The following is a 24,714-nucleotide window of genomic DNA, read 5'->3' on the forward strand; positions in this document are numbered from 1 at the left end:
TTTGTTTCATTTTGGTTTTTGTTTATTGCCTATTACAAATGGTTTCTGGGGAACCATTGCCTGTGTGGACTGTGGTCAATGAGTCAACCTCTGTAAGTGGCATTTGTAATAGCTACATGTGAATACAAGAACTAACTAACACACTGGGAATTCTTTGCCACAGTGATGTTCTGAAGGTGGCAGAGACCTCCCGGGGATGGCCGGAATTCTGTACTCTGCTCTTGGTCCATCCTCTCTGTACTGCTGAGTCACCTGAAGTTGACTCAGTGGTTCCCAGAGGCTATCTCACAGACAACTTTAGTCATAGGACTTTAAGCTTTTCACAACACCATGAAATATCCCTATTGCAAATGTTTTTTTGTTTTGTTTTGTTTTGTTTTGCTGTGTTTGCTTTTGTCATCCAGCACATGCTTCATTTCCAGAGTAGTCTCTAATGTTTTCTAGAAAAGTCCACCTTTGCCAACTATATTGCTACCCGGTAGAGTAACTCAGCTTTGTTCTGTTTCATTCATTTACACAAAGACTTTATTCTTTATTGAGTAGTATCTTAGTCTTTTAATTGCAAGGCAACTTACGCAAGAAAGCATTTAATTTTGGGCTCACAGTTCAAGAGGGTTAGAGTCTATAACCATCCTGTCATGGAGCATGGCAGCAGGGAGGCAGGCACAGGAGCAGTAGCTGAGAGCTTACATTTCAACCCACAAGCATGAGGCAGCATAGAGAGAGAGAGAGAGAGAGAGAGAGAGAGAGAGAGAGAGAGAGAGAGAGAGAGAGAGAGAACTAACTGGGAATGGCTGGTGCTTTAAAACCTGAAAGTCAGCCCCAAAACATCTCCTCCAACAAGGCCACACCTCCTAATGCTTCCCAAACAGTGCCAACAACTGGCCACCAATTATTCAAATATATGAGCCTGTGGAACAATTGTCATTCAAACCATCACATTACTGCAAGAAATTATATTTTTCTATCAGAGGTGGCTATCCTGCCAAGGGACAAGATCCCATAAATCCTCTCCACCCAGCTGGTAAAAACTTGTCTTTCTACAAATCCCCTGCTACATCCCCAGAACTTGATGATATGGAATGAATGTCCATATCCCTTTTGCCTTCCCTTCATGACCTTCACACTGCTTTTCAAATTACCCAGTCTGGAGTACACTGTGAGGCTGAACCTCAGCCAATGAGGACCAGCCAAGCTCCTCCTTGCATTGGAGATAAAAGACAAGAGTCTATCTTGGCCATCCATGTGTTCTGTTGGTCATGGCATGCCATTTTTACAAAGCAAAAGTGTTTCGCCAGGTTCTTTTTATTTTGTTCATATGTTTCTTCATGGAACACAAAGAATATTCTTTCCAAAAAAGTGTTTGGGGATGGGATGCTGAGCTTGAACATGCATATACAGGAATATTTAAGGAAGGGGACCTCTGTTCCCAATAAAGTTTTAAGAGAGAGAGAGAGTTTCTGTATACTTAGTGTGCTGCTGTCCAGAAAAATAGCCTCTGAACATTACTTGAGAACTGGCCTCCAGGAGATACCATGGTGAACAGACTCTAAAACACCCACATGATGTCAGCCTCCTATGACCACACCTCACACCTTCATGCGGCCCCCTCTTTATGAGTGCAGGCAGGAACTGTGACTCACTTCCATACAGCAGAACACAGCTGAGGTGATGGGATGTCACACTGTAGCTATAAACGCTATCAGCAGATGGGAGTTGGCTTGAGTTCTGTCTCCACCAGCTACCCCATGTGACCTTGAGTAAGTTATCTGACCTTACACAGCCTCTTTTCCTGTAAAGTAAGCACAATGCCAGTCATCTCCCGGGCTGGCATTTGGCTATTAGCACTAGGAGGGTCATGATATGTCTGTAGCTGTTGGTAAGCAGCCTCATCCCTATGCCCAGTCCTCTCTGTCTTGTATCCTGTGTCTTCCCCAGGGGCTCTCTCATCATTTTTCCTAGAGTAGGATAGAGGAGGGGGAGTCCTCTGTCTGAGCCAGAGATGAACTTGAATCCTGATTGTGTGATGCTCATCTTTCATTTCTTTGACTTTTAATTCACAAGGACTTTAAAAGAAAAAGTTACTCCGCTTTTGGTTCTTTGGCTGGTCACACTTTCAGCTCTGGCTGGCAAACAACCATAGGCTTCTGGTTTTTTTTTATCCCCAGGAACTTCTTTCTTTCTTCTTTATTACATTCATTTAATGTGTGTGTGCACCTGCACACATGTCATGGAACACATATGGAGGTCAGAGCACAGCTTGTGGAGGCAGGCTCTCTTCTGCACCCAGAGATTGAACTCAGGTCTTCAGGTTTGGCAGCAGGGTCCTTTACTCCTCGAGCCATCCCATCAGTTCTCCCTGGAACTTGGTCATGCATTTGGATATGGTGTGGCTTCTCCGTGTCTATTCTTGTTGCGAGTGTCCTGGATGCTACTGATCACAGGACAGCACTCTGAGAAGCGATCTCAGACAGCACAGCCAGATAGAGCTTGAGGTAGGAAAGGCAACAGGGAATAGGCGTTCAACCTTGCCAAAAGGTGACCTGGAATTCATCATTTCTTTATTGTCACCAGCCAACTTGATGGGAACAGTATCTGTCCAGCAATCCAGGCCCCTAGGAAATTCACAGAGGTTTGGTACCTGGAATTGGAAGGTCTCATGTGAAACTGGGAACAAGTTTCTGGCCCTCCTGAGGAAGATTTCCCAGAATACTCCAGGCCTTCTGCCTCAAGCTGGAAGCCCAGAGCCAACTCTCCCCTGGTGCTCCCCTCCCCAATCCACCACTGTCCTCTCCCCCTGCTCAGACCAAGGCAAAGTACAGCAGCTGGGCATGAACCCAGCTCTCCCTCAGGCCAACGTCAGGTCGAGATGACAGACAGAGAGCTAGAAGGCCATTCCCCGAACCTGGAATGTAGCTCTGAAGGTGACCTTGAGTTCTGTCTGCTGAGTTTTCTTAGTTTGCCTTTGTTCTGAAGTCAAAGGAAGGGATGCCATTTACTGACCCTGAAAGGCAGCACTGGGGACCCCAGCCAAGTGTTGGCTACATGCTGTGGTCCAGGGACCTCACAAGCCCTCTGGAATCTTCATCACTGCCCCAGGGACCCATCTATTACAGACTCTTACCAGGTACATACTCTGAGATGAAAGGATATGATGCCAAATGCTAGCACTAGGGCTGAGAGATGAACTCATGCCACCTGACCCACAAGCCATAAAGCTAATCAAAGCTTTTTAAAACAGCACCAGAGCCATGTTTAACAATAGCTACCATTTCCTGCAAGCATGTGTGCACGAGCACGCGCGTGCACACACACACACACAAATAGATTGTTTTGAATTTTTTAAAGAAAAAAGGAAATGAAGGAAGGAAAGAAGGAAGGAAGGAAGGAAGGATGGAAGAAAGGAAGGAAGGAAGGAAGGAAGGAAGGAAGGAAGGAAGGAAGGAAGGAAGGAGACCTTTGCACCCCTGCAAAGCCTACAGTGGCCCTATAGTCGAGGCAGTCAGGTCCTGTCCAGGGCAGGCCCCTCCAGAAGACAACAGGTTAAGCCAAGTTTTTCTGCTGGTTCTGGACCCCTCCCCCATCCTCTTTCAAATCCCCAGCTCAGGCTGCAGGACCTTAATACCAGACACAATGCCATGGGCTCTTTTCTGGAAAGATTTAGTAGAACCTAAGAGGGAGAGAATGAAAATTGGGACCAAGGAAAACAGGATGAAGATGGGATATGGGAGTTATAGGATGAATGATGGGGGAAGGAAGAGATGATGGAGAAGAGGAGGAACACGGGGGGGGGGGAGTACAGACATGAGGAGAAGAAATGGATGAGGGGAATGATGAGAGGAAGTGAGGATGATAGGGTAAGGGGAGGGATGACGGTGGGAAACCCTTCCACACCCCAATCACCAGCATCAGCAGTCTGAAGTTATCAGGCTGAACTTGAAGGGAGTACACTGGAAAGACAGAATAGATGGAATGTTCCATCAATGCTGGTGGAATCCACAGCCCTTTGGGGACATAGTTTGGAGTCACTGATAGGAGGGAGCAGAGATAAGAGCAAGCACAGGAAACAGGATGGGTGTTGGTGACAAAGGACTATAATTAAAGAGCCCAGAAGTCAGAAGAAGCTTGACAAGTGTTTGCCTTCAAGACAGGGTTCTCACTTCAGATCTCAGGAGAAAACAGACATAGCGAAGGAAAAAATGCCATGTCTCAATTGTACCAAAGGTTGGTGCTCACAAAGAGTAGGAGATATATGGAGAATTGTTGACAACAGATCTTACTAGTTCAGGTGTTAACTGTGACCCTCTACAATTGGGGGAGGGACAGAAAGTTCTCACCATGTAACTCAGCCTGGCCTGGGACTCACCATGTAGCACAGGCTAACTTGAATTCCTGATTCTTCTGACTGGGCCTCATGAGAGCTTGGATCACAGGCACACACCACCAAACATCCAGCCTTACACTTTTTTTTAATGTATCAATTTGGGTTTTGTATCACCAAATAAAGAACTTTCATCGATAGGCAGCAAGATGGCCCAGTGAGTAAAGAGTGCTTGCCAGCAAGCCTAACCACTGACTTTGACCTTGGGACTCACATAATGGAAGGAGAGAATGAATGGCTCTCACAAGTTGTCCTCTGACCTCTACACACACATGCACCCATGCACACTGTCATGGTTTGATTGTTCTCCAGTGGGTGGAACTGTTTGAGAAGGATTAGGAGGTGTGGCCTTGTTGGAGAATGTATGTCACTGGAGCCCAGCTTCCAGATTTCAAGAGCCTATGCTATTTCCAATTGGCTCTCTCTCTCTGCCTCATGGTTGTTGTCTCAAGATGTAAGCTCTCAGCTACTGCTCCAGCACCATGCCTGCACACCTGCTGCCATGCTTCCTGCCATAATGGTTATGGATTCTAGCCCTCGGAAACTGTAATCCCCAGAGAAACTCTCTATTGTGTAAGTTGCTTTGGTCAAGGTGTTTCATCATAGCGATAGAAAAGTAACTAAGACAGATACACATAAATACACTAAAAATATAAAAATCATGCTCATAATCATAATTCTGCCATTTGAAGCCCAGATGCGTTTTTTGTGCAGCCATAATGAATTTCTGCCATTTCAAGCTTCCAGTTGGTAGCGCTTTGTCATGGCAGCCCATGGTCTAGTTAGGGACAGCTTCAGACTTATTCCAGATCCAGAGTCAGAACACGCGTTACCTTCCTTTGACACCATTTCCTCTGTTCACTTCGGGACCAGCTAACAGGCCTTTCCAGGGGTGCAATCCCAAAATAATTACTCTGCTTGAGAAAAAAAATGCTGAAGCAGGCAGATTCAGAGAGCTGAGTACTGAGTGGCCAGGCAGGCTTCATGTACAGCTTAAGGGACCCACACTTAAATATGACACCAGAGGCCTCCGCAGCCTGACTTTCAAAGCTAGTGTTGGCACCAAAGAAAATACCCCTTTGTGTTTCATTGGTGAGGAAAATGTCTCTGTACCCCAACAATAGAACGGACATTGGAACTGGATGCCACCTCCTTCCCACAGCCGGATCCCTGGCTATCCACTGTGCTGGACTGTCTTCAATAATGGACAATTAGGCCCATTGTGATCATGTGGTCCCTCAATAGCCTTGGTCTGGGGAATTTGTAAAAGACTGCTGCCTGTGAGGCACAGATTGGATCTTCTTTAAATTTCTCATTAATCAGATACCTCTTATCATTTCTACTGGGTCCCATGAGGAGCTGTATAACCCATACCAATCATCTGGCTTTCTCTATGGCTTACACTTGTATTGCACAGTTTGGCTCTGACCAACAGCAGTGCATTGCCAAGCCAGGTGTAGGATTTCCCACTGTCCAGCACTCCCTGCTCCCAGATGGAATGGATGCCACCTCTGCTGGAAGTGGGAAAGCCTTCCCAGTAGCACAGGGAAAGAATTTCAACATGGATTGAGTACCTGCCCTGCCAACTTCAAATTCTCTTTTTGCTTTAGCTGGCTGTTGCTGTAGTATTTTGTGCTGAATTTCAAGAGCTCTGGAAAGGAACTAGACTATGTCAAAGAACAGAGAAAGGAAGAGAATTTAGGAAAGGCTGAAGATTTTTGTTTCCTGAGTGGAAAGAGGTACTATTTGAGGTTTTTGTTTTGGTGTGGCTTTTTTCTTCTTCTTTTTTTTTGGTGGAGAAGGGGTGTTGTTAAGACATTGTCTTACCAAGTAACCCCTACTGGCCAGAACTCACTGTGTAGACCTGGCTAGCCTCAAACTCTCTGAGATTTGCCTGCCTCTGCCTTTTTGGTGCTGAGATTTAAGATGTGCACCACACCCATCATGATGTTTGAGTTTTGAGGGTCAGTGAATACTAAAAGGATACTCTTGGGTACACGTTAGGGAACCCGCCCTGAGGGCACCCAATGATGGCAGATCTACCACAGTTTCAGAAGGCCATGGAGCAGATCCAAGAGATAGGAGCTTAGGAATGCTATTTCAGTCAGGAGAGAAAATAGCAAGAGCTGTTCCCTTAAACATGACTGTGGAGACTACACCTGAGATACCTATCATGGCTAAAGCAACTGAGAACCACGAAGACCTGTGAAGAATACTTCTGAAAGGGCGGCTCCTTTCTGATATCCCCTTCTCCCCCTGCCCTGACCCTCACACTTAGACAGGAAAGGCTAGGGGAATGAGTAAGGAGTGCAGATACTCCGGTGAGGTGTGCTGGAAGCGCAAGTCAGAACCTGACTATGAGATGGTCGTTCAATTGACAAATCAAATATTCTAGGAGCAAGTGGAGGCATAGGCCTGTGATCCCAGCCTGTGGGAGGTAGAAACAGAAGGATCAACTTTGGCAGTGTAGCAAGTTTGGGGCCAGCCTGGGCTACATGAAGCTTTATCTAAAAAAAAAAAAAAAATCAATTCCTTAGGAGACAAGAAGATGACTTCACTGTGGGTCTCTTTTATATGTGGAACCTGAAACTCCACGGAAATTGTTCTTTATTAGTGTTATAAAGCCAGCAATCTTTTTTCTTAAAAGGAAGAGTATTGGGGCTGGAGAGATGGCTCAGAGGTTAAGAGCACTGGCTGCTCTTCCAGAGGACCTGAGTTCAATTCCCAGCAACCACATGGTGACTCACAACCATCTGTAATGTGACCTGGTTCCCTCTTCTGGCCTGGGCGGAACACCGTATAATAAATATTTTTTTTATTTTTTAAAAAAAGGAAGAGCATTCTGAAATAATCAGTGGTACTTTCTTGTTAGAAGGTACAAACCCAGCCTTTCCTGAGAGTAAGAGAGAGGACAGATGTGGGAAGACAGATGTTGGAGGCTTGCATGCCACATAGCTGTGCTGGACGGCATGGTCCAGAAACGTGATATGAACACACAGAGGTGCTGATGTTGACCTCAGCCCAGCGCCCCCACCCCCACCCCATGCTTATTTCTTAAAATCACAGTGCTCAAACCTTCATCCATTTCTTATTTTCTCTTCCATCATGGTAAGTTCAGGTGAAAACCATAAGGTTAAAAAGAGAATAGGAAATAACTAGGAATGAATTGCCTCCTTCTGTGTAATGGTTAGTGAAGAGGCAGTCTGTTAAGTCACCCTACTGCACTGAGAGCCAGTGGCTTCATAAGCTTTCTGGGAGCCCAGTGCAAACAGGATGCTTCCCTGTAACCAATGGAACTGAGTGGAGGTCCAGAAATAAACCACACATACATGGGACTTGAACCTGTGATAACAGAGACAGTTCAAATCCAGGGAACAGGTCGGTTCTGTAGGAGATGCTAGAACACTGGTTAGGCATTTGACAATGGAGGAGGTGTGAGCCTTACTTCAGTCTTAGCGCTCATGTAAATCCTAACCTGGGTGTACTGGCTGGTGCTGCTCACCCCAACAATGAGAAGGCTGAGATTAATGTACATTAGCATGAATTTTTTGTCATCCTGGACTACAAAGTGAGTTCCAAGTCAGTTAGGGCTATAGAGACTTTAAAAAAAAAAAGGAGAGGAAAAAAGAATTCTATACATGTATAGAATTTTGGTTTGCTAGAAAATGACCAGTAGTTACATACAACTATCTAAACATAAATTATCATTAAATAAAAGTAAGAACTGGGCCAGAAAGAAGGCTTAGTGGGTTTCTATTTACCTAAGCTGCTCTAGATGGTTCAACTCTCAGAAGGTTTTAGCTGTGGACTTAATAAACAGTAGGAGAAATGAACACAGATCTTTAGAATTCTGGACTGGAGAATTCTCAAAAAAAAAAAAAAAAGAAAAAAAGAAAAAAGAAAAGAAAAAAGAAAAAAGCAGAAGAACTAGAAACCAGGGCAAAATCATCCAACTTGATAGGTACACAATTTTAAATGTTCATTGTAAAAAAAAAAAGTTTCAAATAGTGAATATTTACAAGGGAAACCAAGGGTAGATTTATAATCCATAACCAGATAAGAAGCTAATTTCCTTAATAAAATAATTAGAAAAGGACAAAGCCCTTCATAGAGCCACAGATGTAAACAGCCAACAAATATATAATTACATTAAATGGTGCTTAACTTCCCTCATAATTGGGGAAATGCAAATTACATAATGATGGTGCCGTCATTAAGTCACGGATGAGGTCACTCTTCAAAGATCTGCTTAGCTGGAGTGTGGAGAGCCTGGCAGGTTCACACATCGTTGGTACCGGGAACTACAGGAACCTCTCTGGGGGCAGTACCAGCAGAAGTCACATTTTAAAATTCAGGATACCGTAGACCCAGTTTTTCTAACATTAAGAATTCGCCCTATGGGGCCATGGGGTTAAGGTGCCTTCCATCAAACCTAATGACCTCAACTGGAATTCGATGCCATGGGCCCACACGGTGGAAGGAAAGAAATTACTGAAAGCTGTCCTGTGGCCTCCAATGTGCACTGTGGCATGCCTAGGTGCATATACACAAATATCATATGAAAATAAGTAATTAAAATGTAATAAAACTTATGGAGGGGTGTTTGTTTGAGACTGGGTCTCACTATGTAACTTTGGCTGTCCCAGAACTCATATGTTGATCACGCTGGCCTGTACCTGCTCTCAAGCACTAGGATTAAAGCTGTATGCCACCATGACAGGCTCTGTTTACTTTTTCATTTATTCTCTTGTTGGTTCATTTGTTTATTTATTTACTTTTAGGAAAAGGGATCTACATTGTAAAGCCAGATATGGTGAAACATGCCTGTAAAGCCGGCCCTCAGAAGAGCAAGGCAGGAGGATCGCCCTTGAGTTTGAGGCCAGCCTGGGCTACAAAGTGAGCCCTTATTTAAAAGAAAATTAATTAATCAATTAATCATTTGTTTAGAAAAGGAATGTAGGCTATAAATATAGGTACATACACAGTCATATTCATAGAATGGTTACCTACTATGTCACCTGTCACAACACAACAAGCCAGGTGTGGTGGTGCACACCTGGAACCACAACACTCTGTAGGAGGACCAGGAGTTATAGACCAGCCTGGACTACATAATGAGGTCCTGGCTAAAAATACTAGGACTGAGGCTGTTGCTCAGTGGTTAGAGTGCTTGCCTAGCATGCCTGAGGTCTTAGGTTCAATTCCAGCACAGCCAACAAAGGATGATGAAACAAAACAACCCAGTTGTAGTGATACAGTTGAATTATAGTATTTCCACTACAAATGTGTGTGTGTGCATGTGTGCGCACACATGTGCAAGTGTGCCAGGCACAGTAGTTGTGTATGTCTCTGATCTTAGACTTCTGAGGCTGAGGAAGATTGAGAGTTCCAGGCAAGCTTGGGTTATAAAGTAAGAATCTGTCAAACAAATGAGAGAGAGAGAGAGAGAGAGAGAGAGAGAGAGAGAGAGAGAGAGAGAGAACATGTTATTATGTAAAGTCCTCCAAATATGTAAGATTCCCAGGATATAGACTTGAAAAATGTATAAACAGTACCCAGCACAATCCTAATTTGGTCTTGTTTTGTCTTCAAGACCTACAGAATATTCATATATATTTGCATATATACAAATAAGATAGCCACAAAGGAACTCAAGAACAGTTATCTAGATGAGTAAAGCTTCTGGGGAGGAACACTGTTTTGTTTTCCGAGAGAGAGAGAGAGAGAGAGAAAACATTTTCAAAAGTGAATGAAGGTGCTATACAAATAGAAAACAGTTATCTCCTGAATAAAAGTAACCCTGAAAGGACTGTGTTCACTTGAGAAGTGTATAAAGGTAACAAGGGAATCCTGGCCTGAGTCATAGAGCTGCACCCAGCACACACTGCAAGCAGAAACGAGGGTCCTGATGTCAACGGCCAGGAAGGTATCAGCTCACCGAAGCCACCTGATATTCCACAGAGGATTGAGCACTGACTCAGAAGGGTCTGGTTCCAGGGAATTCTGTCATGAAGCGTCAGCCATGTGACACCCCCTAGTAGAATGGCTGGCTGGTATAATACTGTGGAAAGTCACACTTGGTCTTGGCTGTGGGCTTGACAGAGGCTTTTCATTAACCAGGTGTGCAGTTAAGGTGATGAAGATGACGACAGCTGTTTATGCTGTAATGAAAGACACGGACCTAGACAAGAATTACTCTTCTGTGGGAAAATGGAGCCCCTGGCACCAGGACTGGAAAGCCTCGTGGGTCCAGAAACTCCTGGAAGAGAAGTGTGCTTGAAGAGAGATCCTGCTGAAGATGGAAGCCACAGAGTGGGTGTTGTGTGTTCTCTGATGAACCCTCAGCTCCAGTGAACACATGGAAAGTTCCCCAACATGCCATCTCTCTGGGTAAATTGTATTGTATCACGTTTTTTCTAATGTTCTTTGTATGGCACATAATTTTCACACATTAGGTTAAAATGTCCCCAGCACTTTTTCCTTCTTAAAATCTATACAACACTTTTCCCACTTTGATGCTGTTCTAGTTTGCTGAGATAAACATGACCAAAACCAATTTAGAAAGGAAAGGGTTTATTTCAGCTTACACTTCCAGGTCTCAGTCCAGCATTAAGGAAAGTCATGGCAGGAACTGAAGCAGAAAAGATAAACAAAAGCTGCTTCTGGCTTCTCCCTGGTCCATGCTCACCTAGTTTTCTTATACAGCTGGGGAGCACCTACCTACCCAGAGATGGTGCTGTGCACAGTGGGCTGGGCCCTATATCAATTAGCAATCAAGAAAATTCCCCCAGAGACATGCCCACAGGCCAATCTGATGGAGGGAATTCTTCAGTTGAGGTTCTCTGTTCCAAGGTGAATTCTAGATTGTGTCAAGTTGACAATAAAAAGCTAACCAGGACACTATCACTTATACAATAAACACTAGCCAGCATAGCTATTCAAGCCTCATGGTTATAGCTTCCCTATTCCATATTCACCACTTAGACACAGTTCCCTGTTGCAGTAAAACTCCACATTGTCATAGGCCTCTGATGGGATAATCTGAAAGACTAACCTAGGCGTGCAGGTTCTTTCCTGCATTGAAACGACTCTCTTAAGAGGCTCAGAAGTGGAATTGCAAGGCCCATACTATAAACATTTTCCAAATATGTTGCCACATTGCTTGCCAGCTAGGGTATAGTTGTGTTTAGTGCCCGTAAGTTTCTAGGAGAATAGGAGTTAAGAAGCCAGGAAAGCCATCTTAGCCCCAGTAGCTATAACAAAGTACCATAGATTGGATGGCTTTAAAAAACCCAGAAATTTACTTTATATATTCCTGAAGGCTGGAAGTCTTTGTGTGTACATGTGTGTGCATGCCAGTGTTTAGTCTGGAGATCAACTCAGCTGTCCTTTCGCAGATACCATCCACTTTGTTCTTGTTTATTACAACAGGATTCTCTCACTATTCTGGGGCTTGCAGATTAGGCTAAACTGGCTGGCCAGTAAGCCCCCAGGAGACACCTGTCTCCACCTCCCAGCACACTGGGATTGCAAGCCTGTACCACCGTATGTGTGTGAGTGTGTGTGTGTGTGTGTCCGTGTGTCCTCTGCTTCTGGAATGTTGGGATTAAAGGCATGCACCCTTATGTCTGGCTTTATACCCAGATTTTCTTTTATGTGGGTTTTGGGGAACTGAACTCAGGCTCTGGGGATTGAACTGAAGGATTTTACTCACTGAGCTCTCTAGTCCCTGGAAGTCTTTAGTGAAGGTGCTAACATGGCTGTGCCCTGTTAAGGATTCTTTGGCTTGCAGATCACCACCTCCTTGCTGCCTTCACATGGCTTTTTCCTGGTGTATGCATCCATAGAAAGAATGAGCTCTCGGATAAGGGCATTGAGGACCACACTTCATCTCAGGTACCTTCCTCAAGTGACCTCATTCAACTTTAAGTGCTTCCCAAAAGGCCTGCATCCAAATACAGTCGCACTGAGGGTTAGTTGGAGCTTCCATGTGTAAATCTGGAGAGGGACAACATCCAGGCAACCATTATTGACTGTCCACTAAGGAATCTCTGGGACCATCTGAGCCCAGATCTGTCCAAGGATTCACACACGCCCCTGCTCTGCAGAGAAGCCTGTGCAATGCTTGCAGAGGGACCAAAGCTCTGCACCTTCACAGAGATGGGGGAAAGTTTAAGACGATGCTGGAGACACTGTTGAGACCAGGTGACTGATTCAACCCTGTCATTTTGCAGTCTGAGTGCCACTGTGAGCTTCACTAAGGTACATCAGAAATGAGGCAATTACCCATCACTCAGGTTCCTGCCCTCTCTGATCTATTTGGCTCATAGATGGACCTGAGCCACCATTAGGATCTGGAATAACAAAGACGGGGTGTTTGCTTTGGAGACTCTGTCTCATGACAGTGTGACTGGCCTACTGATGTCTCTAGTACCCAGAAGACAGGTGACACAAAGATGGAGGCAGAGTCCAGAGGAGCCGGCTCCATAAAGCCGGTTCACTTTGCATCATTAGTTCCACTCCCCCCAACTCCCCCCATCACAGTGAACCGTCTGTCTATTTCCGTCACGGGGACTTTACTTCAAGTTAAAATACAGTGTGCTTGTCTCTGGGCCCTCTCCCACATCTTGTTCTGCGTAGCCCTGTTCAGCCCAGGATGGAGCAACACTCTAGTAGTTCCTTAGAGACACAGAGGCTGCTCTAGCGAGCATGGCGAGGCGGGACCCCCAGCTTGGACCCAGTCTTTACACCCACAGCTGCAGGAGCTGGAATCTCTAAGTGATGCCAACAGTCCTTCCACCCACTCAGCATGCCCCCCTCCCAAAACTCCACACTCCAGTCCAACACATGTGTGTGTGTAATGTGGGCTTTGCTGATTTTATATGGAGAGAGAAGGATGCCATACAGTAAAATTTAATGAAACTTTCCCATTAGTCACATTGCTTTTCTTACTAGTTTAAATCTGCCTGCCCATTACTAATCTCTCCTCCCTCTGTCTCTTCAGTTGGAGATTAAAGATCCATGCTTTACCGTCCCAGGCTTTCAGCTCTATTCATCAGTGTTCACTTCCCCTCCCCCCACCAAACAAACACAGAAGCCCTACCAAGGCTTCACCAACTTCCAGTCCTCCAAGTGTGCTTCTGGAGCTCAGCTTATATAGGTCAAGGTCAAGGGAAAGCTCCAGCACTGCAGGGTAATAAATGCATGAACTAAGGAGACGGGAAGAGAAAGATGTGGCCCAGATCCTTGGGCTGTAGACGCCACGGCCAAGGTAAAGCGTGGCTTACCGTAAGTCCTCGGAGTACACCCTTGAAGTTAGTTAATTAATGATGAGGAGGTATTAACTTGCACTCTGCCCACCCTGACAGCTCAGAGAAGGAAATGACTGCATTTCTGTTACCATGGTGTCCTGAATTTCCCGTGCCCTGTGTTACACAGAGCTTTTCTTCAAGGGCTACCTGTTAAACAGTTCAGGACTCCATGATAACCCCAGGTGAGCCTAGGACTCCATGTTTATGCTAACCCCGGGTGAGCCCAGATACACCACTACTGTGGGACAGAAAATCAGATTGCAGAGGCGAGTATCCCCAGACTCCATCGGCTGCTCTAGGAGTATGAGTACAAATGTAAAAGACCATTTGCATGTGTGGGAATTAAGTTTCTAAGGTTCTGATGAGATCATCAGAGGGGGTCCATTCCCAGCAATACCATAAGATTATATAGGATTGGGATTTTAGAGGCTTTGTTTTGCAGAATCAGAAACCAAGACCTGAACAAGGGGAAAGTTCTCACAAGACAGGCAGCTAGTGTGTCTGAACCCGAATCTGAATCATAGGGCTAGCACAGGCTAGCACAGGCAGTGCTGTCTGTGGTTAGACTAGGTAGTTTCTTAGATAGAGCCGTGGTCCACCACTGGTCCTCCCCATTGGCCACTGTCCCTCTTGTCTCTTCATCCATCTGTGGGTACTACACACACTGGCCCTGCTGGGAACATCTGACCTTATAAATCTGAGAGTGACTTCCTGCCTCTAAAAATTAGGTAGGCAGTATACAGAGGTGACATAGTTAAGACCTTTAGAAACCAGGAAAGTGATTTTTAAGGAAAAGAAACAGGAATGAACTCATTTCTAAGCAACTGTTAGGGACTTGTCTGGGTGTGATGGCATATGCACGTAACGCCAGCACTTGGAAGTCAAGGCAGGAAGACGGGGTGACATCAGTTCAAATCCAGCCACCACATAGCAAGTTTAAAGCAACCTAGGCGACATGAGACATTGTCTCAAAACAAAATGAAACAATAACAATAAAACTGAGGAAATACACACACTCTCTCACACACACATACACACACACACACACACACACACACACACAGAGAGAGAGAGAGAGAGAGAGAGAGAGAAGAGGAGAGAGAGAGAGAGATGGTTTCCTTGAATAGAGAACTATGGCTTGAAGTTTTTGGGTTTTTTTTTTTTTTTTTTTTTTTTATCTTTTTGTGTTTGGGGATTTTGCCTGAAATCTATGTCTGTGCACTATGTGCAGGCCTGGAGCCCATAGAGGCCAGAAGAGGGCATCAGGGCCGTTGGAACTAAAGTGTGAGCAGCCATGTGAAGGTTGGGAACAGAATCCATGTCTTTACAAGATCAGCAAGTGTTCCTAATCACTGTGTCATCTGCCCAGCCCTGTGTAAAACATTTTTTTTTTAAGTCATGGGACTTTTCTTTGTCTTTGTTTTTGATTTGGGGGTGTTGTTTTATTTTAATTTTGTTCAGTGTTTGGGATTGAAGGCTCCTGCATGCTACAAAGAGGACTTTGCCATCAAAATCGGCTCTATGCAGAAATTTAATAGCGTGCATTAGGGCAAGAAAGGCTGTTCCCAGGGACAGCTATGTGTGTGTAAGCTCCAGCACCAGCACCCATACTATGCTGACTAATGGAGATCCCAGTAGACAGGGTCACTATGGCTCCCTGCTCAGCATGAAAGCAGCAGATGGCCAGATAACTTCTCTGGCATTGCAAAGTGCAGATCTCAGGCCCTTGCCCAGACCTATGTGGTCAGAGTCTGTACTTTATACGAGGCTCCAAGGACTTGTCCAAGTTCAAGCAGCCTGGCCTACAGGGTCTGTGGCTCTGATGACCCAGGAGAGGATGTACTTTATCCAGGGAATGGGAAGTGGGTGGGGCCAGGGTAACCCACATGGGATACCACACTGCTTGCATTTACCCAGTACTCACCTACAGTTAAAGATTTCCTTCTTCCTGTAGCCCAGGGATGGACGGAAGGTGGGTTATCTGGGAAGCTTCTAGAGCTGCCTTTAGAAGAGAAACAAAAGGCTCTGGGTGGTGTTGCTGAACAGAGAACAGAAAGAAAGGGTGTGGCCCGGACAGGAGGCTGCATTGTGCAGGGAGCCAGTGGAGGAAAAGAAGGATAGAATTAGAGGGAGGAGTGAAAGAGAAAATAGAGGTGTCTTCCTCACCAATTTCCCTGCCCACATCAGCCCTGGCTTACAGAACTGTCCCCAGTGGGTGACAACAAGAGATAATGACAGGGCCATAGAACACCAGAGTCAGCATTCTGTACCACAAGTTCAACACACACACACATGCACGCACGCACGCATACACACACATACATACACACACAGGGAAAAAAAAATTCCAGAAAACAAAATCTGAGTTTCCCACATGCTGAGGAAGCACTATGGTTGATCTGTGGTGCAGACAGGACCGGCGATAGCTTCACTCTCCAGGAGTCACTGTGGACTGTGTAGTTAGCCTGTGATTGTGTATGAAATGCTGCAAACTTCTTTCATGTCTTTGTTCCCTAAACAACACAGAGCGACAGCTATTGTTCTGAGACAGGGTCTTATGCAGCCCAGATGGGTCTCTAGTCTACTGAGGCCTGTAATAGCTATTTATAAAGCTTTCCCATTGTGTTGGGTATCATATGTCATCTAGAGATGGTTGACAGTATATGGGAAAGTGGAAACACATCCCACGCAAACACCCTACCATTTTATTTAAGCTTTTCTTTAAGTACTGTGAACAATGGTGAGTCTTGGTATCCTTGGGAGTCTGGAGCCAATCCTCCACGGATGCTATAGTGAGGATCCCAGTGGGCAGGTGTTGGCTGGTCCTCTGTCATGCCGACTCAGCCCCAGCAGAAGGGATTCTGCTATAAGCTGGAAGGTTGAGCTGGATGGGTCATAAAACAGTGAGAAAACACTGCCTTGGGAGAAGCAATGCAAATACTCATTACCTAGTGCCCCAAGGAGTCAGGTTCATCCATCAAACGTGCTTTCTGAACGGTATTGCCATCACACAGATGAAGAAGTCCCTTCCATTTATAAAATCAGGAGCAGTCCCGTGTTTCAGGAAAAGACTCTTGGACTCACACCTGAGACCTGGGCTGTAAGTTCTGTGCCATCCCTGTCGGGCTGTGCACAGCCTGGAGCAAGTTACTCTCTCCCTGTCCTTGAGATATAGATCACTGTGGATGGCAGCAGCCTTCCTGGAAGTCACAGATGGTGACTGGCAGCTAACATAGCATTCAGTGACCATTCCATAAAGATTTGTACTGAATTTATATTTATACTTTATATTTTCCAGTGAAAGATTGAAGAATACAAAAGAGATCTTTTTGGTTGTCATTTTGCATTCTCTCTGTTTAGAGGGTCCATTGAAAAAGCCATTTGCAGGTTGCATTAAATCCTAAAACTTTGCAAGAGACCCCAAGATATTGTGGCAGGTAATCTAAAATAGAAAACACTCCCCCTCCCCCTCCAAAACCCCCCAAATTCCTAAGATATTTAAAAAATCTGTTGATAGAGGTCAGTAAGATGACTTAGTGGATGAAGGTGCTTGCTGCCAAGCCTGAAGACCTGAGTTTGATCCCCAGAATTCATATGATGGAAAGAAAGAGCTAACCCACCAAAATTGCCTTTTGACTTCCCATGTGTACTCCCCATGCACACGCACGCATGCGTGTGTGCACGCTCTCGCGCGCACGCACACGCACGCAAATAAATGAATGTAATACATATGACAAGTACAATAAAAACAAATCTGATAAAAATTTAGAAACACACATACATATACACATAAATAAATGAATGTAATATATATGACAAATGCAATAAAAATAAATCTGATAAACATATGGAAACCCTCTTTTAGCCAATTCCATAGGCCCATTCTAAACCAGTTTCTTTGGTTTTCACACAATCTGGGAGGCGATTATATAATTTCAAAAGTGTCTGTAAACTGCTCATTTGCATCTGATTTCTCAATGTCTAATTTGCTCATCAGCCAAAGCTACATGTATAAAACCAGCTTTTTAATCAGCTCTAGGAATGTGTGCAAGCAAATTAATCTTCCATTTTATGGAAGAATTCAGGAGCTTCTTGTATTTTGCACTTGATGTACAGAGAAAAGATTTCCCACAACTCTGTGAGTGTGTGTGGCTATAAACATCCACTGCAAACACTGGTGAAAACCCACGGTGGGTGTGAGTGTATGGATTAAAAGTGGGACTCTCCATCCCAAGAAGCTGACAGCAACAGGGACCAGTGTCTTTATGACCCACAGAAAAAGCAGATTGAGGAGGTGTCTTTGCCTAGCACCCTCACTTGGAAAGAGGGGGAAAAACAAACTAGCAGCTGACTCGGGAAAACTTTGTGGGAAAACAGACCTTGGGTGGCTATGTTCTTATCCAACCAGAGAAAGAGCATTGACACACTGCACTGTAATCTTTTTTTGTGGCCCCATGCCTCTTCTTACTCACAGACCCGCTTCTGCTCTCTTGTCATCTAGAACCACAAGTTTCCATCCAGGCTGGCTCAGTGGTTGACAGCTTCCCAGGCTCAGGCCTGCTCTTGGTCTGCTCCCCAGGAATTGTGAGAAAGTGATTCATCACTAGACCCTCAAGGCCTCAGTGTTCTCACTACTGGTTTTTTGTTTGTTTGTTTGTTTGGGCGACAGGGTTTCTATGTATTGCTTTGGAGACTATCCTGGGACTTGGTCTATAGACCAGGCTGGCCTTGAACTCACAGAGATCCGCCTGCCTCTGCCTCCAAAGTGCTGGGATAAAAGGCGTGCGCCACCAATGCCTGGCTTTTCTCACTGCTGTTTTTAAAGGACGCCGAGAGGCTGGATAGGGTGTTGCACACCTTTGGGATTCTGGAGGCAGAGGCAGAGGGAGATCTCTGTGATTCTGAGGCCAGACTGTTCTACACAGCAAGAAAAACAAATAAATAAACAGATGCTACTGTTCTTCTCATATCATCCTCACTGTGATTTTCTCTAGCTAGCTTCTTTAAGGCATGAATCTTTGGAGCTGTGATCCTGATCTTATGGACTTACTCAACAATGCTGCTTCAATATATATACCCCAAAGGACTGAGTGCAGGACCTGAAAAAGTTGTTTGTACATATGTGTTCGTGGCAACAGAATCACTGGAGCCAAAAGACAGAGGCAATGGGTTTGCCTCAGACAGACAAATGAATTGCTTCAGCATGGAATTTGCATACAGTACAGTATCAGTCAGCCTTCCAAAGGTGTCCTGTCCATGTTGCAACACAAAGGAGCCCCAGGGAACATGGTGCTAACGAAGAAAGGCAGTCACAGAAGGCCCAAGGCGGTGCAACTCTGTTTACACTTGCAAGAGGTGATAAAATGTAGAATGGTGGAGCTCAGGAGCCAAGGAATCACAGGACAGGAGTGTCTAATGCAGGTGGAGGTTTGGTGCTGTTAGATGGAAAGTCTGGGGATGGATGTGTGACAAGGGCAATGCCATTAACAGGACCAAACAGATGGGCTGGGAGATGGCTTGGTGGATAAAGCACTTGTCATGCAAGTGTTAAGGTGCTGAATTCAGATCCTCAGATTTCATGAAAGCCAGGTCTGGTAGTGCATGTCTTAGAGCAGCAAGATGGGAGATGGGGACAGAGGAGTCCCTGAGAGCTCCGGGCCAGCTAGCCCATTGAGAATAAGAGATCCTGTTTCAAATGAGGGGAAGGTGAGGATCAACACCTATAGTTGTCCCAACTTTTACATGCATGCCTGCACTCATGCTACAACACACACATATACATATACACAGCATATATACATACAAATATATATATATATATATATATATATATATATATATATTATGCATGCAGGTACACACATGCAAATTTAAAAAGTAAAAATAAATCATACAAAGAAATTTCTTTCTTTCTTTCTTTTCTTTTTTTTTTTTTTTTTTGAGACAGGCTCTCAAGCAGCCCAGGCTGGCCTTGAACTCACTACATGGCTGAGTATGATCTTGAACTGAGTGTTAAGTAGAGATGTGTACCACATGCAGTGCTGGCAATCAAGCCCACAGCTTCATGTGTGCTAGGCAAGCCCTTTACCAACTGAGTTACATCCTCCCACCCAAATTAGAGATCTTGTGATGGGGAGATTATCTGGGGGTTCCTGAGGGCCTTCCCTGTAACTCACCAGGGTTCTTTTGAGGGAGCAAGGGATGTAGGGAGACATCTGAAGAGGCTGTGATGCTCTGAAGATAGTGGGCAGGCCAAGTGCCAAGAGATGTAGGTGCCTCCAGAAGCTGGAAGCGGCTGCTCTATAGAGCCTCTGGATAGGAAGGCAGTGTTGCTGGCATCTGGATTTCACCCCAGGGGGACCTATTTCTGACATCCTCAGACCACTAAGATCATCAGCACACATTTCTTTACATCACTGTCTATGGTCACATCTTACAGCATCAGGAGCAGATAACACTGGGAGACTCCACAATACAGATGCTTAGCGGAGTCTGGCAGAAGGCAATGGGGGCTTTGTGTCTATGTCTGTCTCTGGAGAAGCAGGATGCCTCCGAGCTCCTGTCTTCATGCAATGCCAATCTTCCAGAGAGCACTCGCTATCCCTGGACAAAGCTGTCTCTAGCCCTTGAGATGCACTGACCACCCCACCCCCATCCTACCTGGCCCTATCTCATCTGGTCCCCTCCCCTAACTGATACAGATGGCTTTCCAGCCTAGCAAAGAACCATGACTCATCTAATGATCTCTGAATAGGATTCTTTAATCTAGGAAAACTATGGAGCTCCCACTCCACTCTTCATTATAACATACCAGGGCTTGGTCAAATTCCTTCCTGATAACCTTGGTCTGGGTAGGAGTGTCTGCCCTGGCTGGGGATGGGAAGGAAAAGGTAGGATCTGGGTCCTGAGGGTGAAGGTCAGCTATGAGATGACCATGAACATATGGCCAGGACTGGGGGATTTCCAAGCCAAACAATGCCCAGTGTTCTGCCATCACTTGACACCCACCCGTCCCGACTCTAACTAACCACTTGCCACTCTTATCACCACAAAGCTAAGGGTCCTTCAGAAACCCACCTTTAATTTTAGTGCCATCTGGAAGAATAAGACTTGGATTTCAACTGGGGGATCATCTGCAGTTGCAATGAGATTTGAAAATCTTGATAAAACTATGTAGATTAAATATCTTTCACCCAATATGCTTGTGACCCCAGATGTGTTTGAAGTTTTCCTAAAGTTAGTTGTGTTCTTGTGTAATGAGAAATCTGAAGGATAGACTCACAGATAAAGTGTAAAACACACTCACGCTTCATATACCTTTCGGTTGCAGTACCTTTTCTTAGAGCCATGAAAGAATGTCCTTAGCAGGGCGTTGGTGGCACACGCCTTTAATCCCAGCACTTAGGAGGCAGAGGCAGGCGGATCTCTGTGAGTTCCAGGCCAGCCTGGTCTCCAGAGCGAGTGCCAGGATAGGCTCCAAAGCTACACAGAGAAACCCTGTCTCGAAAAACAAACAAACAAACAAACAAAAAACAGAAAGAATGTCCTTTCACCAAAGACAGTGTAGCAATGATTTACATAAGTGAGTCCTTCCAAGTCCAGCTTGGTGAACTGGCGAGTTTATGGGATGTATTTTAAAGGAACACTGGTCCAGGGCTTACTTACAGGAGTTGTGAGTGACCGCAAACAGCTACATCACTGAAAGTCCTATCTTGTCTCAGCATGGGTGATGACCTCCAGGAAGCTACACAGGTGAAGCCCCCTTCAGCGACCCTCTGTGTACTCCAGCACCTCCAAAGACCACTGCAGCAGGGTTACAGGCAGCTTGCTCAGGGGTGCAGAAGGGAGAGAGGCACTAGAATTGGAGGTGAGGGTCTAATGACCAATCCCACCCCTTCCTTCTATGACAGAAGGACAGCAGGATCTTGTTAAGGTCTCTTGTGGGTGATGGTAGTGGTACCTGGAAGACAGCGTCTCACAATAACCACATATGGCTTGAAGATAATTTTACATAATATTTGGTGCTTGCAGAGTTTTGGATTTTGGAGAATTTCCCCCTGGACTTCTGGATTAGGGATGTTCCACAAAACAGCAACCCATTAATCTTACAGATAGTCAATTAACATGAAAGTTTTAAAAAGTAACCTTAATGAACAGTATTGCTGCCTATTGTTTACATAGTAGCAAGGTAGCCTTTGTGTCCTTAAAAATAAGTACTGAGGTAAGACGTAAAAGTTAGGAGTCGTGATACTGGCCTGTAATCATAGCACTTGGAGTTTGGGGCAGGAGGATCAGAAGTTCAAGGTCATTAACTGCTTGCTACACAGTGAACTCAAGACCAGCCATGGACACATGAGAGACCTGGTCTCAAAACACTAAAACTAAAATAAAGACAGTGCTGGTAAAATGGCTCTGCAGGCAAAGTGCTTGCTGTGCAAGCCTGGCAGCCTGAGTTCAGTACCTGGGACCCACATAAAGGTGGAAACAGAAGGCATAGAGAGCACGAACTACATAAAAGTTGTCCTCTGACCTCTACCCCCTGGCTGTGGCATGTTTGCATTACGGCTCACATGGGCCCCTCACCCACCCCATGCACACATACAACAATAATAAATAAAATAATGGTGACACATAATCATCAAACACTAATTATTCCCACCTATGCTTCTGGTCCTATCAGTTTTGCATGGGGCACATGATCCCAGAGTGAGATTCTGAACAAGTTAGTGGTGGCTGACCCATCAGGTCACACACAGCCAAAGCAACCCCACAGAGTTTATTGTAGCTGGCTCTATGACTAAACTGGCAGCCAGTGTTTCTTTAGAATATTTTTTTGGTTGTGGGTTTTTGTAGGTTTGAGTGCAACTCCAGCTATGATGGATAAATTCAAGATCTGTAACAGACAGACTGGAGAGTCTCTTAGTGTGACACGGACAGAATAGTGGGCCCGTTCTCCACAGATATCCTAGCAGCCCAGCACCTCTGAAGTCTGGTCTTGTGTTACCTTATGTGGCAAAGGATAGCCTAGGAGGTAGATGGAATTAGAGGTGCTAATTCAGGTGACCTTGAAGTGGAGAGATGAGCCTGAATTATCCTCCTGGGGTCTGTCCATTCCTACGGGTCCCAAAGAAGTGGGAAAGGAGAGGGAAATGACTCCTTTCAGGAGTCAGAGTGGCTGTGAAGGAGGACTTTTCTCACCTTTGCTAGCCTGCAAACAGAAGGCTACAAGTCAAGGTACTCCACAGCCTCTAAAAGCCAAGATCCCACTGGACCTTCAAAAGGACCTGCAGCCTGCAGACATGCTGATTTTAATTTGAGAGCTTGTGTCATACTTCTGACCTACATACTTCTGCCCTTGTGTTTATGTCACTGAGTTGGGAAATCAAGAGAAACCAGGCAATGAGGTTCCAGGTAAGCCATGACCTCCAAACAAGGGTTGCCCGGGGATGACAAGCAGAGGTCAAGAGGGAAGACATTCCAGGGACCTTTACAACATGCAAAGCTCAATAGATGGGAGAAGTAGACAACACACATTTGCACAATTCTTCATTTTATGTCATTCTAGGTACCCTGTGGGTATGTCTAAATTTAGAGCAGATTCCCTGGACATAATGGTGTATAGGCACAATCCCAGGACTTCGGAGGTAGAAACTTGATGAACCAGAGTTTGAAGCTAGCCTGGGCTAACTTTAGAGACCTATCTCAACAACAATAAAAAAATATATCAGATTATTGCAGCATCTAAAGGGTTCTAAAGCAACGCTAGCCTCTGATCAGCATTTATTATCTCTGAGTTTCTGTGGGTCAGGATTTCACAGGAGGCATAGACAGGATGGTTTGTCACCACAGCATGTGGGTATCAACTGAAAGAGTTGGAACTTAGCAGCCAGAAGCATCTAGAGAGGTTTGTATTCACACATGCTCTTTCTGGGTAGTCTGGGTCTCTAACATCATGGTGGCCAAGGGCAAGCTGGAGAAAGAATAAGAGAGAGTGGAAGGAGGCAGAGACAGATAGATAGAGGAAGAGAGTGTGAGGCTCTGAGCATCAATGTTTCCAAGCTCATCTAGCTCACAGCAAAGCTTTCACTGTGCACTGTGGATGGAGATGCTATAGGTAGAGAGAAACACTGCCACCAGCTCTCTGTGGCCTCCTATCAAAGTATGGAGTAAAATGGTTCTGGATTCAAACCCTGCTTCTGTCAGTTACCATCAGGATGCTGACCACCACTCTTTCTGTTGTAATAACTGAATGTTGTGGTTGCTGTGATCTGTCTTTTCTAGTGAAGGAAACAAAGGCTCTGGAGACCCATGGCTCTGGGGAATGCTTCATGGGACAAGGCCTAGACGAACTAAATCTGCTGATCAGGCAGGAAGTCTGAGCAAATCAAATGTTGGATGTCGTGCTTCTGCAATCATGGGTGTCAGTTATGTGGCAGCTGGTACCAATACACAGTCTCAGGTCAACACCAAACTACTGGGCCCATAGAGTGCTCTGCTCTCCCCCACGGTGTCATTTCATCAGACAGGGGTAAAATCCTGAGAAGAAAGGAAGTACTTTCTGGACTCTCCTTCCTCCTACCTCTCCTCTTATGACCTCTTCCCCAGGGCCACCAGGAACCTTCATAAGACACTTCCCATTACTGGGCATCAAGACCTGTGGCAGGCTCACATGATGGCCACACACAGTCTAATAAGAGTCTCAGCACTCTGCAGCCGAGCGTGGAAAGGAGTTGAACAAAACCAGGTCAAGTGCTGGGAAGCGTATATAGCGCGTGCGGCAAAGTCCCCAGACACAAGAGGCTCCTGCATTTTTCAAATGCTCCTCGAAGGCAGTATAGGAGGAAGGGCTATGTATGGAGTTGTGTTCAAGGGAACATTTTGATGTTTAAAGTGTGGCTATGAAGTTGTCCTTATAGAAGCAACAATTCACCCAACTGAGCTTTGGACAACACAGGTATGTCAACTCGATAGTAGACAAACCTCTGGGCATGTTTATGAGGGAGTTTCTAGATTGGGTTGAGG

The 24,714-nt window shown here is 45.2% G+C and overlaps 1 protein-coding gene across 1 annotated transcript in view; it reads right to left on the reverse strand.

Annotated features, from left to right (window-relative positions):
* Positions 1 to 1,277: 1,277 nt before the first annotated feature.
* The window catches only part of LOC113833598 (atherin-like), a 28,151-nt gene continuing 4,714 nt past the window's right edge, over positions 1,278 to 24,714 (reverse strand). Inside the window, exon 3 of the mRNA XM_035441117.1 lies at positions 1,278 to 2,641. The gene's annotated coding sequence lies outside the window, so the exon portion shown is untranslated. The remainder of the gene's footprint in view (positions 2,642 to 24,714) is intronic.

This window comes from Cricetulus griseus, chromosome 2, assembly GCF_003668045.3.
Source record: "Cricetulus griseus strain 17A/GY chromosome 2, alternate assembly CriGri-PICRH-1.0, whole genome shotgun sequence".
Lineage (NCBI taxonomy): Eukaryota > Metazoa > Chordata > Mammalia > Rodentia > Cricetidae > Cricetulus > Cricetulus griseus.